Source organism: Mobula birostris, chromosome 13 (genome assembly GCF_030028105.1).
Source record: "Mobula birostris isolate sMobBir1 chromosome 13, sMobBir1.hap1, whole genome shotgun sequence".
Classification (NCBI taxonomy): Eukaryota; Metazoa; Chordata; class Chondrichthyes; order Myliobatiformes; family Myliobatidae; genus Mobula; species Mobula birostris.
In genome coordinates, this window is record NC_092382.1 from 81,108,421 (window position 1) to 81,121,494 (window position 13,074).

The 13,074-nt window shown below is 48.0% G+C and overlaps 1 non-coding gene across 1 annotated transcript; it reads right to left on the minus strand.

The window, feature by feature from the left end:
* Nucleotides 1-9,661: 9,661 nt before the first annotated feature.
* Nucleotides 9,662-9,755, minus strand: trnai-uau (transfer RNA isoleucine (anticodon UAU)). Its single transcript has 2 exons — nucleotides 9,718-9,755; nucleotides 9,662-9,697 (listed from the first exon to the last, which is right to left on the minus strand). It is a non-coding gene; the product is annotated as a tRNA-Ile (tRNA).
* Between the last annotated feature and the right edge of the window lie 3,319 nt (nucleotides 9,756-13,074).

Below are 13,074 nucleotides of genomic sequence, written 5' to 3' on the forward strand. Positions count from 1 at the left end.
TACCTCCTCTTACTTTCCCGATTCTGCTTGGCGGCCGCCGCCCCAGCCTATTTCGTCAGCCCTTTTCAGCTCTCTCCTCATATCAGACATGTACTTCAGATAAGACTTTGGCTGCACCTCACCCGCGTCAATCCCGAAAAAGAGGTCAATGGGCAGCCTCGCCTCACGCCCAACCATCAGATAACAGGGCGAATACCCAGTAGCTTTATTGCTTGTACAGTTGTAACAGTGAAACAAATGCCCAATATGTTGACTCCTTCATTTCTTTTTGCTGACCTCCAGAGTCCCGAGTATGTCTAACAAGGTCTGATTAAACCTCTCCGCCTGGGGACCGGCCTGCGGATGATAAGGCGTGGTCCTCGATTCCTCAACTCCCAGCATGCCCAGTAACTCATAGATGAGCTTACTCTCAAAGTCCCGTCCTTGATCACTGTGTATCCGCCGGGGAAGGCCATAATGCAAGAAATACTCACCCATAACGCTTTTCCCACCGTAGTCGCCCTCTGGTCCTTGGTCGGAAGAACCTGAGTATATCTGGTGTGGTGGTCCGTGATGACTGAGACATTCGCCGTGTTGCTGGCATCGGGTTCTATAGACAGAAAATCCATACACACCAAGTTCAAGGGCCCTGCACTCTGCAAGAGTGAGAAAGGAAGAGCCTTCACTGGCAGTGTTTTCCGGCGTATGCAGCGAATACACGACTTGCAGTACTCTTAAAACTCCGACTTCATTCGACGCAAGTAACTCCTGTCCTTGAGTAACCCATAGGTCTCCATCCTCAAATGTCTAGACTCATCGCGCAGTGACTTCAAGGCAATCTTCCGATACTTCTCAGGCAGGACCAACTGCCAACACCGAGATCGGTCCGAGGATGACGTTACCCGGTATAAAATTTGTTTCCTCAACTTCAACCGAGGCCACTCCCTCAGTAACGGAGGCACTGAAACGTGTTTCTTCTTCACCGCCCAGGCCATATCGCCCTTATCTACCGCGTATCAAACGATGCCAATGCCCGGACCATCTCGCTGAGCAGCAGCCACTTCCCCCGGACTCAATTCCAGCAGCTGCTTGGTCTTCAGAGCAGTCAGGTCACAGTAAACAGGGGGTAGGGCGTCGTCAGAAGCCCCCAGTGGGTCCACTGCGTGAACCGGCATCTCCTTTTCGTCGGCCTTCACAGTCATAGCGAACTGAAGCATGGCCTTCACCGCAGGGTCAGTAACGCTCTCCCACTCCTGGTCACTCTCCAGTTCCTGATGCACCCGTCGGGACAAAGCGTCGGCATCGACGTTCTGGCTCCCCGGCCGGTAGTTCAGGCTGAAATCATAAGACGACAAGGCCGCCAACCACCGATGGCCTGCAGCATCCAATTCGCGGACGTCAGGATGTAAAGTGACCATGTGACAACAGTCCGTCTTCATCTCAAACTTGGCCTCGTAGAGACAGTCACTCAGCTTATCGACCATGCCCATTTCAACGGTAGGAACTCCAAATTGTGGGTGGTATAGTTCCTCTCGGAGGGCGACAAGCTCCGGATGACAAACGCTACAGGCCTCAACCGGCTACCCTGATCTTGATACAAGACGGTCCCTAATCCCTCTCGGCTGGCATCAGTGTGTAGTACATAAGGTAACCGGGGTTCCACAAAAGCCAGCACTGGCGCCTGGGTCAGCAACTCTTTCAGCAATTTAAGAGCCTCCTTACATTTTGCATCCCACCTCTGTCCGAAAGGTTCCGCTCGGTAGAGATAATCTCCGGTCTGCATTCCCCTTTTCCTTTTCTGCCCCAAGGGAGGGTAACCAGGTCGAAGCTGGTTCAAGGGGTGACTCACTTTGGCGTAGCCCTTCACGAATCTCCGGCTACGTTGTCATCGCTTCTATCTTAGCCGGGTATTAACAACTCCATCTCGCGAGATTATGTGCCCAACATAGCTAACATACGTCTTGCAGAACTGGCACTTGTCCAGGGAGAGTTTTAACCCTTCCTCATTCAGTCGGCTTAGTACCTTCAGTAGCCTCGCTTTATGCTCTTCCAAGGCGTATCTAAATACTATCAAGTCATCCAAGTACACCAACACATCAAACAAATTCATATCCCCCACCTTCTTCCACATGACCCTCTGGAAAGTGACAGGGGCTCCCGATATGTCCTGGGGTATTCTTTCAAACTGGGAAAATCCCAGAGGGCATATAAATGCCGTCTTCTCTTTATCGGCATCGCTCATCGGGATCTGGTAGTATCCACTCCTCAAATCCAGAACACTGAACCACTTCGCTCCATTGGGACAGGTCAGCGCATCTTCGACGCTCGGGACTGTATACGGGTCGGGGACAGTGCGCTGGTTTAGAGTCCTATTGTCCACACACATGCATCCCTTTCCGTTCTTCTTCCGGTCCATTACTATTGGAGATGCATAAGGGCTTCGTGATTCAGAGATGATCCCTGCTTCCTTCAACTTACGCAGGTGCTGGCGCACATTTTCCGCATCGGCAGGAGACAGTCGCCGCGACCTCTCTCTGATCGGCGTGTCCTCAGTCACCCGGATGGTGCGGCGAGTGCTCTTGAAACAACCCACATTGAAATCGCCAAGGGAAAAAACATCTTCCAGCTGCAACATCTTCTCCACCAGCCTCTTCTTCCAACCCGGCGACACCGGCGAGTTCCCAAAGTTAAAAGCCTCAGCAGTCAGCTTCTCTATGTTTTCCAATCGTATCTCTCCAGCAGGCCTCAAGGGGGCGCTCGACATTACAGTTACCGGGAACAGATGTGCCAGCGGCAACCCTCTCTTAAAGGAGATTTCTCTCGTTGTGCTGTTCTGACAATCACAGAAATCCTGTTCGCCTGTACCACGGAGAGCCTCTGCACTTCGGGCCTCACCAGCACCCCAGCCGGAAATCTTTACTCCCCCTCGAGGTCCACTAAAAGGCCTCACCATCAAGCACACAGGGAAATCTGGGGGTTCCCATCACCCTCGCTACTTCCCCGGACCTTATTGCCTTAGGCTTCGACTGGGTGCACCACACAGTCCCTCGCTTACGTTCAGTATCCGGCCCAGGGTGGCTCCGCACTGCCACAAAAGCAGCTCGAAACATTGGGTGCACAGACCGGGTCTCGAAAAAGTTCTCACCTGCCCTTTCCTGGCAGGCCCCCATGAGCCTCCGCACCACAGGGGTGTTGGTCCCCACAAGAATTGAATCACCCCCCGTCTCAATCAGGTCCGGACAAACCAGCATTAACGTCTCCCGAACTTCGGACAACCCCACATCGGCTACTGAAAACTCCAGTCTCTCTGACAAATACGCGTCATACGCATAATCACCAGCACTGACGCGCCAGTTCTCCAGTGCACTGAATGGGGTCACGGACAAATGCTTTAAACACTGGTTGTAAAACCAACGGTATAGTAACGCGACCTGCGACCCCGTATAGCGGCACGCTGGATCGGGGACCCATTACTCCTTCTGGAATCGGGTCTTTCGCTTTCGGGGTTCCTTGGTACATCGTGTTCCCCCAGAGACACCAGACCGTTCCCTCACTGGGTCTGCTCTAAATTTCCCGACACCTCTCCCTGCTTGGATGCCCGGGGACTCCCCCTCGGAGGGATTCCCTGCTGCCCACATTTCTGCTGGAAGTGACCCTCTTCCCCACAGTTATAGCGCACCCCATGCCACTCACATTCTCTCCAAAAATGTCCCTCTTTACCGCAGTTATAGCACACGCTAACGGCCACCCCTCTTCTCGCAGACCCCCCGCCACTCACAGCCTTCTGACACAGTGAGAACTCTACACTCAAAAAAAATATATTTAAAAAAAACATAATAAAAGTCTAAGACTTGGAGACGATAAATGCATAAAATTCCAACAGAAACAAGGAACAGTCAAGCTTATTACATCATCCTGTAGTAGTTAAACTCATTCCGATTACTTACACAAGGATAATCAAGTGGAAATCATCATTCACGAAAATCTTGCTTTAAAACATAATCTTTTACTCCCCTTCCAGCATTAATCTGGGTTATATCCTGACCACGCAAGAGGATATAACGCTGCCTTCACAAACTTCAAGACTACTCTCACTGACGAATACGGAAGTAAAGTCATCATTAAGGACTTGTCCCACCTCGCCGACTCCAGCGCATGTTTTATCTTCTATCCCTGACCCGAACTACCCTCACTCTCTTCATCCTCTTCACAACGTCTTGGGGGTTTTCATAATCCTACTCGCCAAGACCTGGCCTTCTGATGACGGAGAGGGAAGTAGGAGTTAACAGAGAGGGGAAGGGAGGTGATGGTCACGAAGACGGGCTGGCAGGAGGCAGAGCAAGGATACGGTTTGGGAAGGTGTGGGTTCGACGAGACTGGAATGGAGGGTTTAGCGAGACAGGAAGGGTTGAATGTTTCCGAAGGACTTTAGAATCGTGGAAATGCAAATCCCAGAAAGCCCTCGAGACACTCAAGGTACGTAAGCCTTTTCTCCGACTCACGCTTCCCACCTTCCCTCATCCCAGTCTCTCTCAACCCCCAGTGTCTATCACCCTCTCCAGTCTTTCCATCTCTCGTCTTCCTGTTTCCTCCAGATATTTCCGCTCTATTCCGCCTCTAAAACAATCTTTCTCTACGCTCACAAACAAGAGGAAAGCTGCAGATGCTGGAAATCGGAATAACACACACAAAATTCTGCATGAACTCAGCATGCCAGGCAGCACCTGTGGAGAAGAGTTCAGTGGTTGTTTCGGACCGACATCCTTCGGAAGGAGTGGGGGAAAAGCTGAGGAGTAGATTTAAAAGGTGGGGGATGTGAGAGAGAAATACCAGTTGATAGGTGAACCCTGGAGGGGTAGGGATGAAGTAAGAAGCTGGGATGTTGATTGTTGAAAGAAGTTGGAGGCCCTCAGCAATTCTTTACCTTACAACCCCTCCCCACTTTTTGCTTTCCGCAGGGATCGCTCCCAACACGACTCCCTTGTCCATCCGCCCCTTCCCCTAATGTCCTCTGGTCACTTATCCTTGCAAGCGGATCAAGCACTACACCTGTCCATACATCTCCTCCCTCACTACCATTCAGGGCCTGAAACAGTACCTCCAGGTGAGGCAACATTTCGATTCTGTTGGATTCAGTTACTGTGTCCGTTGCGCCCGGTGTGGCCTCCTGCATATCGGTGACATATAACATAGTCTGGGAGACTGCTTTGTTTAGTATCTACGCTCTCGTCGCCAGATCAAGCGAGATCTCCCAGTGGCCACCCATTTTAATTCGTCGTCCCATTCCCATCCCGATATGTCCATCTATGGCCTCCTCCACTGTTGCGATGAGGCCACACTTAGGCTGAAGGAACAAAACCTTGTATTGCTTTTGGATTGTCTCCAATCTGATCGCATGAACATCAATTTCTCAAACTTCTGGCAATGCCCACGGCCGGCTTTCACTGTTCTCCACCCCCTTTCTTTAGGTCAGAGGAAATGTCAGGGGTAAGTTTTTTATATATATATATATATATATATACATACTGAGAGTGGTGAGTGCGTGGAATGGGCTGTCGACAACCGTGCTGGAGGCGGAAGCGATGGCGCCTTTTAAGAGATTCCTGGATGGAGCTTGGAAAAAATAGAGGGTTATAGGTAAGCCTAGGTAGTTCTAAAGTAAGGACATGTTCGGCACAGCTTTGTGTACCAAAGGGCCTGTATTGTGCTGTCAGTTTTCAATGTTTCTGTATTTCTATGTTTCTATGTTTCCCCCCTCTCACCTTATCTCTTGCCAGCCCACTGCCTCCCTGTTGTGCTCCTGCTGTCTCTTTCATTCCTCAATGTCCCGGTGTCACTATCACCGATCAACTTCCAGGCTCCTTACTGCAGCCCTCCCCATTCAGGTTTCACCTGTCACCCGGTGTTTCTCTCTCCCCGCCCTCCCCCCTACCTTTTAAATTCACTCCTCAGCATTTTTTACTCCAGTCTTGCCGAAGGGTTTCTGCCCGGAACGTCAACTGTACGTTTTCCCATAGATCTGCCTGGGCTGCTGAGCTCCCCCGGCATTTTGCATGTGTCTCTCTCCCGTTGTCAATCTCTCCACGCCCACTCTCCAACCCTGGTCCCTCGTTGTGCCACCACCCCACCCCCTTCTCGCTATCCTCCCACTCTCTCTTATTCTTACTTTTCCCGAAGTCCCTAACTCCCAGTCGCTCTCTACCAATCCCTCCCGCTGTCTCTCTCAGTCCATTCTCCCACACTCCTTCCACTCTGTCTCTCGCCTTCAGTTTCTCTTTTCCCACTCTGTCACCCTCGACCATTCAAGCCCTGGTCTCTCTCACTCCGAATGTCCTCGTCCCTCTTTCCCTTCTCTCTATCCCACAGTCTGTCTCTCCACAGTCTCGCTCTTTCTCTCACTCAGTTTATCTCTCTCTCTCCCTTCGTCTGTCGCCCTCTGCCCTTTATCCTCACCTAAACTCTCGCCCCTGTATCAGTCTCTGCTTTCCACACTTCCCGTCCCTCTCCCACGTTTCTCTCCCCAGTCCCTCTCTCATTCTCTCACCAATATCGCTGTCCCCCGGATTCTCTTGTCTCCAATTTTCGTCTCTCTCTCTCTCTCTCCCATCCCTGCAGTGCTAACCATTTCTCCACAACGGGTTTATCTAATGCGAAGCGCATGTACAAGTCTTACTCTAAATTCGTGAAGACTGCTAATTCTCTTTTTTTTTTCATTCTTATACAAAAGACTGAAATAACAAATGAGTTGCTTTTATTACCGATTTGGTCTTGAATTCCGTCAGATCCTGACCTGCCCTAGCCGAGGGTGTTTTGGAAAACTACAGCGGAGATGGTTTTGCCCTTATCGAAGAGCAGGGAATCGAAAGGCCAGGAGGCAGCTGACGTTATATAAGGGATGCAGCGATGTGCTGGGGAACAATTGGGACATGAGTCAGCTCATGATGGGATTCAGATGACAAAGTTTACTTGCAGTGAGACGACAGTAAGATTTTCAATTTGACAGAGTAGGCAATGACGTAACAGGGGAGTGGGACATGCACTTCGGAGTAATGGATTGAAGGTTTTTTTTAACCGGAGGGAAAACTCAGGAAGACGAGATGGACATTGACTTATGAGTTCAACTTCCGGATGCCGGTAAGGTTATTTCGGCTGTAACGAAAGTAAATTCAATGCTGGCTTGTATTTCAAGTGAGATCAAATTTAATTCCACTGATCGTGTAAGTTCTCTGTACTTAAGAAAAAAAAAGTTGAATAGTTCTTGATGTTCAGAGTGTTAACGGTTTCTGGGAGACGCGAGCAGACTGGGGTTGACAAACAGGTCACCCAGGAAAGAACGGCAGAGAAACTAATGACCCAATTATCCTTCGGTCCAATGGTCTTATCTCATGTCATTCGGCCGAGTTAATTAACAATGATCCCTTTTCTCAAAGTATTGATAAAGTGCCTAACGAGAGCTCCTACCGCGTTGCGTTCATTGAACGTCTTTCCCACGCGGTATAACACACCCTGGGAGTGTCCAAGGAAGAAAGGCGCCTTTCTTACAAGGACATCAATAGACCTTCAGAAATAGACTTTATGCAGATGCTAATTGGACCCTGGACAGTCATTGCTTGCGCGAGTAAACACACCACGATTTTGATGCCAGCTCATTGGACACCGTCAGTTGAAGTTAGGATATTTGTATACGTGGATGTGGCCTTTTCATAGTATGTTGGATGCAATCAGTTAAATCTTTTTGCGGTGCTGTCTCATCTCTCCCAGCACGTACCAGGCTCGATCAGATCACTGAGAATTCCGCCCGTTCACTTTGCGATGGAAAATTGACGGATGTGCATTTACGATAGCCGCAGGATACATTGTCGGGAGGTGCAGCGGTGACGACAGCGGGAGCATGGTGAACAAATAAATCTAAACTTTGGATGAGTTTAATAACTGGTAGGAGGTGGATGTCGTGGGCTGCGGGCGCGGAAGGGTCCGTTCTCGTGCTGTGTCTCTCTCGGCCACTCAGCCAGTTTTATTCTCACGCTGCTACGTTCTCCAGTGACCGGCAGTGTTGCAGTGTCAAGATGGAAAACACTGTGATTGCCAGGGAGACAAACTTAGATATTTTGTTTAATTAGTTTAACAATTGACGTGAGCAGATATTTCGCTGCGCTGATGAACTGCTCTCTGAACTTAGACTGAGTTACCCCAAAAATAAAAGTGTTTGTGCAGCAACTTAATATCATCAGCATGTCTCCTGACTGTTCAAATATGTATTCCGAATAGTTGTAATTACTTGGATCCAATCGGGCAATGGTGAAGTAAAGAAATTCGGCAACACTCACCGACCACAGGATTTTGAAGCTTCCGGAGATGGTGAGAAGTAAGATCGCAGACCTCCTCCTGCTCTCCATCTCCGGGTCACTGCGGTTCTCCGCCTTGCTCTGACCCCTCAGCCCCTTACGGACACGACTAGTCACTGAAATGTGTCAGACTGTCAGAGCGTTGAACAGGAGTATAAGCACGAACGGGAGTAATGGCGTTAGGACGGTAGAAAACCAGCTATATCCTACCCCCCGGGATCCGTATCGTGGCCCGGCTTTCGAATACAGTCCCAGGGTATATTGTTGATCACTTTCGCGGGACGATATATAAAGAAGTTAGACATATTTTTAAAACAGAGAAGGACGCCGGTTGCTGTCAGAACCGCAGCCGCAGTTTTCCCGGTGCAATACTTTGTTTTCCACTTCGAGCAGCATATGGCGACAATCCGATCAAACGTAAAAGTGACGGTGAACCAGACAGAACTTTCTGTTGCTGCCTCTCCCAGGACGGAGATCACACTGCACACGGGGGTGATGTCCAGGAAAGTCCCGGGGAAGTAATAATAACCGACCCGCCACAATATCACCGCAAACACGATGGTCAGTAGATCCGCCGCTGCCGTGGCCACCGGGTAGAGAGTGGTGCAGGTGGAGAGGCCGCACTTTCCCCGGGACAGGATCACCATCGCCACTAAATTCACTGGGAAACAAGCAAAGATAATAAATGAATTACTGTCTCTCTGCTCCACGGTCCTCAGGGTAGAGATAAGCTGGAAACTGAGAATAACCAAACTTTTCAGATAGCACATTTCTGGAGATTTAAAAATAGTAAAGTACAACTCGCAGATGCGTCAAAGGAGTGCATGCTTGTTGAAAGGGTACTGTACTCGGTACTGGGAGAAGAGCAGGATCTGGGAAACAGGCATTGTCAACTGAACGCCGAGGGAGCTTTAGAGCGATTAATATAAAACGGCCACCATCAGGGATTTGATTGATGGGTAAAGCCTCGATACCTCGGCGAATTTCTCAGTGATAGTGATTCCCGCCACCTTTATTCTGGCGCTCCCCTTACACAACGAATCCTGCTACCTCCACCTCTGTCCATTTACAGGTTTCAAACTCGAAAGCGAATTTATTTCCCCTTTCTGCATGTCTTCGTCTCCTTCTCGACTCCCTTTTGCCACCGCCCACGGAAGCTTGGCCTCGCTTCTTTTTAACTTCTGTAAATTTGGCCCAGATTCCTTCACGCCGTGTCAAGGTTAAACAATCAGGAAGTTTCAATATTCGCTTTCGAAGATTAAATGTAACATATCAGTTGAATGCTCAGCTTGAGAAACGCCCAGTCACCTGGGCGTTGCAAGCATTAAAATCACAAGTGCTCTAGTTGAGGCTCGAACTCACAGCCTCGGCATTTCTCCGCCGTGTACTGCCATATAAGTACCGCGCGCTAACCTATTGCGCCACTAGAGCCCAGCGCTGCAAACACGTGCTTTTAAATATCTAGAAAGAAAATTAGAAGGAATTCATATATCATAGATCATACAGCATTGAAATATACGTGAAAGGCCGTTTGGCCCACAATGGATTACCGTACTAAGTAAAAAACAAGTCAAAAACATTCAAACTCGAATCCCTCTTTCCCATATCCCTCGATTTCCTTACATCCATGTGCATATCGAATCATCAAATGTGCATATCAAATACCACCTATAAATTTGTTGATGATGCAAGCATTGTTTGTAGAATCTCAGATGGAGACGAGAGGACGTACAGGAGCGAAATATGCCAACTGGTGGAGTGGTGTCGCAACAACAACCTTGCGGTGAACGTTAGTAAGACGGAAGAACTGATTGAGGACTTCAGGAAGGATAAGACGAAGTAACACATACCAGTGCTCAGAGGGATCAGAAGTGAAGACGGTGAGCAGTTTCAAGGTCATGGATGTCAAGATCCCTGAGGACTTCAGCTGGTCACAACATATCGATGCAGTTGTAAAGAAGGCGAGAAAACGACTAAACTTCATCGGGAGTTTGAAGAGATTTGGTATGTCAACCAATAACTCAAAAACCTCCAGAGATGTGCATTGGAGGTCGTGCTGCATCACTGTATTGTATGGAGGGGGCGGGGAGGGGCTATTGCACCGAGCAGAAAGAAGCTGCAGAAGGTTGTAAATCTAGTCAGCTCCATTTTGGGTACCAGCCTGCAAATTACCCGGTACATCTTCAGGGAGCGGTGTCTCAGAAAGGTAGCGTCCACTATTAAGGACCACCAGCACCCAGGGCAGGCCCCTTTCTCTCTGTTACCGTCAGACAGCAGGTACAGAAGCCTGAGGGCGCACACTCAGCGATTCAGTAACGCTTCTTCCCCTCTGCCATCGATTTCTAAATGGACATTGAACCCGTGAACACTACCTCACTTTTTAAATATATATTATTTCTGTTATTTTTCCCCACGATTTTTAATCAATTTGACATACATATCCTGTAAATGATTGTTTGATTGATTTATTAATTATCAACTTTCTTCTTCTATATTATGTGTTGCTTTGAAATGCTGCTGCTAAGTTACAAAATTTCACGACACATTCCGGTGATAATAACCCTGATTCTTTTTTTTTCTGATTCCGATCTCTTTAAAGCCGCTAATGTTTTTCTTTTTACCACCGTACCGGGCAGTGCACTCCAGGCATCCAGCACTCAGATTTAAAAAGCTTGACCTTGTCATCTCACTAGAATCTACCTCCTCTCATCTTCAATGCATGGCGTCCAGTATTAGTTACTTCAATCCTGGGAACCCGACACTCCCTGTCTACTCTATCACTTTCTCTCAAACCTGCTAAACCTCTGCTAGATCTCCCCTCACTTCCCGGTGCTCCAGAGAAAACAAACCATGTTAATACAACCTTTCATAAACACACATGCCCTCTAATCCAGGTAAACCTCCTCTGAACCCTCTTCATAGCTTCAACATCCTTCTTACAGTAGGGTGACCAGAATTGTATGCAATACTACAGAAATAGCCTACCCTAAGTTTTAGAAATTTGCAACATAACCTCTTCACTTTTGAATTTCATATTTCGACTGACAAAAGCAACTTTTATCTGACAAAAGCAAGGTTGATCGATCAACCGCCTTATTGTTCTTCGTTTTCATCTCAAGAGGGTAAAACTTGAGGTTCAAAGGTATACAACTTTTCTTCTTCTTCGGGTGGAAAATTGTGATACCTAAAGTTACAATCGATTTGCTAAATGTGATTATAAGAAATAGCAACAAATTGAAATTTTCTGGAACTGATAACTTCCATTGGTATTGGTATGAAACCTTAGTTTCCTTCATGGTGCATTAATAGATACCAGCAATTTTCTTACAAATCTTGAAAGAATGACAGAATTTTGACAGAAACATATATAAGTATCGAAAGTCTCGGGCACATTACAGGCCCTTCGGCCAAAAATGTTTTGCCGACCATGAAACCTACTCCAGAAGTTGCCGAGAATTTAACTACCGCATAGCCCTCTATTTTCCTGAGCTCCATATACCTATCAAAGAGTCTCTTAAAAGATCCTATTGTATCCGCCTCTACCACCTTCGCTGGCAGTGTATTCCACACATCCATTACTCTGTCCAATATTCCCGTTGTACCTTCTTCCAAGCACCTTAAAACTATGCACCCTCGTGTTAGCCATTTCAATCCTGGGGAAAAGCCTCTGACTATCCACATGATCAATGCCTCTCATCATCTTATACACCTCTATCAGGTCACCTCTCATCCTCCGTCGATTCAAGGAGGAAGGCCAAGTTCGCTCAACATAAGGCATGCTCTCCAATCCAGGCAACGTCCTTGCAAATCTCCTCATGTAAAACCCTAAAGAGAAACCACAAATCATTCATCAAAATACACTCCTATCACAAATGATGTAGAGAATTGTAACAACATGCGTTTAGCAAAGAATCGCCTCTTGCTTAGATAATTTAAATATACTCACAAAAAGAGCAGGAAAAGATGCCGTAAGTGTGTGAAAGGACGTAAAGAACAATCAATATTACAGTGGCTTGCCATTCGACCTTGTTGCTGTTGCTTCCGTAGTTGTTTCAGCTGTAGCACAAACGTCACATGGATCATGTAAAACGGTGGCTGAGGGGCCTTATAATCCTGCGGATGTAACCAGAGAGCTATGGATGGTAATGAACCCCAATGCAGAGTAATGTCTCACAACTGAGCACAACTGAGTAGTTGACATGTAAGTACAGACTTTTTGTTTTATTAAGTGCAATCGTGAACAATAGCCAGATAAGAAATGCTGATCAAGTCAACTAGTTCCCAAAGAGAACTCTGATAGGCCAGTCAGATGGTTCACTGCTGCTCAGCGATAGGAATAGCACAAGGGTCGTTAGCCCCCGTACCCCAGAAACACACCCGAGCGGTGCGGCGGAGGTATGTGCTGTGCATGACCTGATCTGAACGCATCATGTTGACTCATCACAGATCGTGCTCATGGTGGAACAGCTAAGGTCAAGGATGGGGTGATTAGCACTGATGGACAAATTATACCTCTACTACCCCCTAATTTCCATGGAGGAATCTGGCAGGCAATAATTGTCAGTCCAAGTCTTAAAGGGACAGCAGCATCTCACTGTACTCCGGGGAAACTGGAAAGCCGAAACTGGGATGGCAGCCGTTTCTCTGTCGGGAGGATGGCAATGGGTGGAGATTCTTACTCAGGGACGGAGATTCGTGCTCAGAGATGGAGATTTTTAGTCAAAGATGGAGATTCTCACAGAGGGGTGGA